The sequence below is a fragment of the Salvelinus fontinalis genome, chromosome 1, assembly GCF_029448725.1.
Source record: "Salvelinus fontinalis isolate EN_2023a chromosome 1, ASM2944872v1, whole genome shotgun sequence".
NCBI lineage: Eukaryota > Metazoa > Chordata > Actinopteri > Salmoniformes > Salmonidae > Salvelinus > Salvelinus fontinalis.
The window spans coordinates 24,464,288-24,470,287 of NC_074665.1; positions in this window are offsets into that span (position 1 = coordinate 24,464,288).

Genomic DNA, 6,000 nt, shown 5'->3' on the forward strand with positions numbered 1-6,000 from the left:
AAACATGTTAAGTGTGGTGTACCGCAGGGCTGCTCTTTAGGCTCTCTACTATTTTCTATTTTTAGCAATGACCTGCCACTGGCATTAAACAAAGTATGTGTGTCCATGTATGCTGATGAATCATCCATATACGCATCAGCAACCACAGCTAATGAAGTCACTGAAACCCTTAACAAAGAGTTGCATTCTGTTTTGGAATGGGTGGCCGGTAATAAACTGGTCCTGAACATCTCTAAAACTAAGAGCATTGTATTTGGTAGAAATCATTCCTTAAGTTTTAGACCTCAGCTGAATCTGGTAATGAATGGTGTGGCTGTTGAACAAGTTGAGGAGACTAAATAACTTGGTATTACCTTAGATTGTAAAGTGTCATGGTCAAAACATATAGATTCAATGGTTGTAAAGATGGGGAGAGGTCTGGCCGTAATAAAGGGATGCTCTGCTTTTTTGACACCACACTCTATAAAGCAAGTTCTGCAGGCTCTATGTTTATCTAATCTTGATTATTGTCCTTTCGTGTGGTCCAGTGCTGCAAGGAAATACCTAGTTAAGATGTAGCTGGCCCAGAACAGAGCGGCACGTTTTGCTCATAATTGTAATCAGAGGGCTGATATAAATACTATGCATTATAGTCTCTTTGGCTAAGAGTTGAGGAGAGACAGACTGCATCACTTCTTCTTTTTAGAAGAAACATTAACGTGTTGACAATCCCAAATTGTTTAAATAGTCAATTTACACACACACTTATCCCAGCAGACATTCCACAAGGGGTATTTTCACAGTCTCCAAATCCAGAACAAATTCAAGAAAACGTACAGTATTATGTAGAGCCCTTATTGCATGGAACTTCCTTCTATCTCATATTTCTCAAATAAACAGGAAACCTGGTTTCAAAAAACAGATTAAGCAACACCTCACACCAATGCCTCTCCCCTATTTGATCTAGATAGTTTGTGTGTATGCATTGATATGTAGGCTACGTGTGCCTTTAAAAATGTATGTAGTTCTGTCCTTGAGCTGTTCTTGTCTATTGATGTTCTGTATTATGTCATTCTGTATTATGTTTCATGTTTGTATTTGTATTATGTTTCTGTATTATGTATTATGTTTCACGTGTGGACCCCAGGAAGAGTAGCTGCTGCTTTTGCAACAGCTAATGGGGATCCTAATAAAATACCAAATACCAAGTTATGAGGGAGAAAGGGACCAAATTATTAAGTTGAGCAAATTCTTCTTGTGTGCAAAAGTTGTCATCAAACTTTGTCATCAAAGTCATACTCTGGGTACATTGATGCGACTTTTATTAACTCAAATATATATACTTTTTTACATTGTTTGCAAACTGATATATATATATTTTTTAGCTAAACAGGTGGGGCTGAAAACAGGTGGGGCTAGCTTCCGTCATACTCTGGGTACATTGACCTAGGTGGCTCACCTAGGAGGCTCATGGTTATCACCCCCTTCCATAGACTTGCACAGAAATTATGACAATTTCCAGAGGACATCCTCCAACCTATCAGAGCTCTTACAGCATTAACTGACATGTTGTCAACCCAATCAAAGGATCAGAGAATTAATCTAGTAATGAAAGCATAAGCTACAGCTTGCTAGCACTGTAGTGCATAAAATGTGGTGAGTATTTGACTCAAAGAGAAAGAAATACAATAGTTGGACAGTTTGGAACAAATTGAACAAATGTATTCAAAAATGGAGGTAGCAAGTGAGAGAGAGAGATAGAGGGGTGGAGATAGAGAGAGAGCTATATAAAAATAAATATACTTTCACTTACTTAGGTAGCAAATGTAGCTAGCTAGTTTAGCCTACTCAAACACCCAGCTCAAACAGAGAACTATGTTAGCTAGCTGGCTATGGCAATCCAACACTGGAACTCTTCCAAGACACGATAAGCTTTTGGTTATACAAATGTATTGTCACCGGGGCCCGCCTGTGTAACTGCTAAACTGCTTATTGACTGTACTGCACAATTATAGCGGTTTAAATCAAATCAAATGTTATTTGTCACATGCGCCGAATGCAACAGGTTTCAACCTTACATTGAAATTCTTACTTACAAGACCTTAACCAACAATGCAGATTTAAGAAAATAGAGTTAAGAAAATATTTAGAAAAATAAACGTAGGTAAAAAATACAATAAAATAACAATAATGAGGCTATATACAGGAGGTACCGGTACCGAGTCAATGTGCAGGGGTACACGTTAGTCGAGGTAATTTGAACATGTAGGTAGGGGTGAAGTGACTATGCAAAGATAATAAACAGCGAGCAGCAGCAGTGTAAAAATAAAGGGGGTGGTCAGTGCAAATAGTCTTGGTGGCCATTTTGATTAATCGTTCAAAAGTCTTATGGCTTGGGGGTAGAAGCTGTCAAGGAGCCTGTTGGACCTAGACTTGGCACTCCAGTACCGCTTGCCGTGTGGTAGCAGAGAGAATAGTCTATGACTTGGGTGACTGGAGTATTTGACCATTTTTGGGGTCTTCCTCTGACCGCCTGGTATATAGGTCCCGTATGGCAGGAAGCTTGGCCCCAGTGATGTACTGGGCCGTGCACACTACCCTCTGTAGTGCCTTTACTAACATGTTAGTTCTATTAGCTATGTTGACAATGACATTACTTTAGCTAATATGGTGAAGATGTAAGGTATGTGTAGCGGTTATGATATGAAGTATTGGCTTGCAAGTTTTTTTTCCGCCTTGTCACAGACAGCTGATGTGTTCATTGAAGTTCACAAGCGAAGGGAAAAGGTGAGAGGAGAGTGTGTAAATGCGAGAAGGAATACAATGAGCTGTTTGTATGTGGCTATGAAAGTGAACTGTTTGCTTGTAATCAGGGGTGTATTCATTCTGACGATTCAGTTGAAAAAAGTTTCTTAAACGGAAGCAAACAGAACGAAACGGCGATAAACGTACCTGAATTTGTCCAATAGAAACTCTAGTTTGCAACTGTTGGACTAATGAATACACCCTAGATCAGCTAGATGCAGGCAAGATTGTGCACGGTGGTATTTAATGTGTCATTTTCTCTAAACCTGTGCACCTACGTTGTAAACTTTCATTCATAGGCTAGGTTGTAGCAACCTCATGATGGGTATATGTAAAATTTGAGTATCATGTAGTAGCCTAAACCTATCAATGGAACTCAGCGAATGGAATATGAATGACAGTAATCAAATATGCTGTAATAGAAATAAGCCCATGCTCACAAAAAAATGTATAATCGTCCATCTGAAACGGCACTGACCGTCACTGTTACGGCACTGAACGCCAATAGGCTGTAGCCAATTTTTTTTTTAGGCCTATCTATAAATGCCTATACGTCCTGACAAAATACACCATATTAGTGGCCTAATGCAACTTTCTGGGGCTTGTAAACTGTTGAGAATATATCCATAACTAATCTAAATGATTTTATAATCAGGGCTTTATTTCGGCATGAAACCCGAAAGATCGTTTGAGCGGTTATTCAAATTAACCTACATCACTGCAGTTTACAGCCTAGACAATGTTTGTGTAGTAAAAATGATAAATTCCTCATTGCACTGTGTTGTTGTAGCCTAGAAGATAGAATAATTGTCTATTATAAAAATGTACGCCTAATGATATCAATAGTGGAGCGTGCTTGGCGACCGCAGAGCTACCTAGGCTGAAGAAGTGATGCAGGCTACCATGTATGTTGAATAATAGCAATAGCCTATTAAGCTAATACAAATGTAGTCTATAGCATCTTATAACACCAAAAGAAATAACGATCATGACAGTCAATGGAAAAAAAATCGCCCGAAACGTCGTGATTGTGGGTTTGATTCCCAGGCCACGAACGGAAAATGAATGCATGCATACTGTCGCTTTGGATAAAAGTGTGTGCTTAAATGTCACATTTAATATTTTTGCACACCTCATATTTGTGAGACGTCGAACATTTTCCTCCATGGAAATGTTGACAGTAGCTATGGGCTGCCTGCACATTCTGAGAAGACGGAAGCAAATAAAACGGCTATTTAAACCAGGTAAGTTATGAATTTTATCACCAACTGTGTAACTTTGTCATAGTGTTTCTTTGTCATAACACAAGGTTGCATGGCAAATGTTTGCTGAACATTTGAGATCTCAGATCACCAAGTCAACAATAGGCTACTATTTCCTGTCTGTTTTACAAATCTGTGATTGTAATTTTCAACATAGCAAATAGCAGCATACATGTATCATCACTTGCCAACATCAATGCTTGCTGAAGTACTGTTAACCTTAATAGAGAGCTATCATGACCTCTAAAGGAACCAAAAACACAGCAGCGGTTGCCTCCACTGCTCGAGAAGTCTGCATTGCAGCTCGAGCCGGCCGGCCTCGGCGCCTGAATGTGCAACGGGTCGTTGTGACAGTCAGTCAGTTGGTTAACAGTCGAGCCCAGCCGGATAAGATACCAAAAAGTTAAAAATAGGTAATTTTATTTGTAGTATTGTATTTCATTGCAGTCGCTAATTAGTTTGGGACATTGTATCGAGCTTCATTTCTGAACTGATCATGGTTGTTGTTAAAGTTTCTCCATTAACATCAGCTAACATCACTGTTAGCTAGCTATCTTAGCTAACTGTTAGAGACTAGGTAGCTAGCTAAGTCAATACGTTTAGGGTCTAGCCTATGTGATATTAGGTAGCTAATTGAGCTAGCAAGTTTTTGTTTGTTAAACGTTGGTAGTCTATATAAGACTAGGCAAGACAGTACACGGTTAACATTGCTAGCTAGCTAACAGTCACAGTTAGCTACGCTATCTAGCTATCGTTAGGTAGCAAGCTTTGTCCAGTGAGTCAGAAATGACTCGCCTGACCACAAGCGCTCCAAGCTTCAATAATGATTATGATAATGGTTTATTTTGTTTCATGTGTACAATGGAAACTAAAAGCTGAATTTTAGTATAATATTTATTTATATATGGTGCTTCTGTGTAACGTTAGCTACCTGAATGATTTGGATCTAGCTACTGTTAGTGGTCGACCATAAAACAATAAATAGTTTTGCGAAACTATTCATGGTTGACCCAATACAGCCAGTTGGTCAATCAGCTGCTGTCTTCTTTCATGGAAAAGCAAATCTATTAAAACATTTATTAAACTATAAGTATAATGTAATACAACATTCTCTAAATTGAATAATTACCAGTATGCGCCTTATACTCGACTGTTCACAGCCAGAAACGTATGTGTGACACAACAGTTAACATTCAAAATAATGTATTATTTGTTGAACAACTACAATCCATCCATTTTGGTTTACAATACATTTGAACTTCCCACTGACAAATAACTATACTTATAAAGTAAAACAACATTGTATACGTTGAATGATGAGTTTTTCCAGCTGACCCCATTCCTCACTTGAACCCCTTGAAGCGGTGCTCTACAATACATGTCTTCTTGTTTGTCTCCCTACCACCAGACTCTGCCTCTCCACCCTTAAACTGTCTCCACATTCCACCATCGTGCGCCAAAATGCTCAAAATGTCCATCTGAAGGCTGGCAACCTGAGCCAGAGATGGTGTGGTTGGACAGTAAATGAGTCAATCTCAAATATTTGAACTGTTCAATGTGTGTAGACTTTCACTAGGCACTGTATACCCATTGATTCTTGAAGAAAATAAGTTATAAATGCTTGTTGAGCTTAGTTGAACTGTTCTTCCCCATCAGAACCTAACATAGGCCTGTTTAACTGAAAACAAACGTTTTATAGCCTCAAAACATGATTAAAACTGTAATTGTTATATAATGGATGGCCAGTCCTTGCATCCATAGCTCCTACATGTGTATGATCAGTGCTATCTGGAATCCTTGGTACTTCCTACCCTAAACCATAACCCTTACCTTAACCTTACACATATCCAAATCCCTTACCTAACCTTAACCATTTTAAATGTCAATTTCAATGGAGTAGGGACATCCGAAGGATTCTGAATAGCACAGATCATATGTTTATCATCTGAGAGCT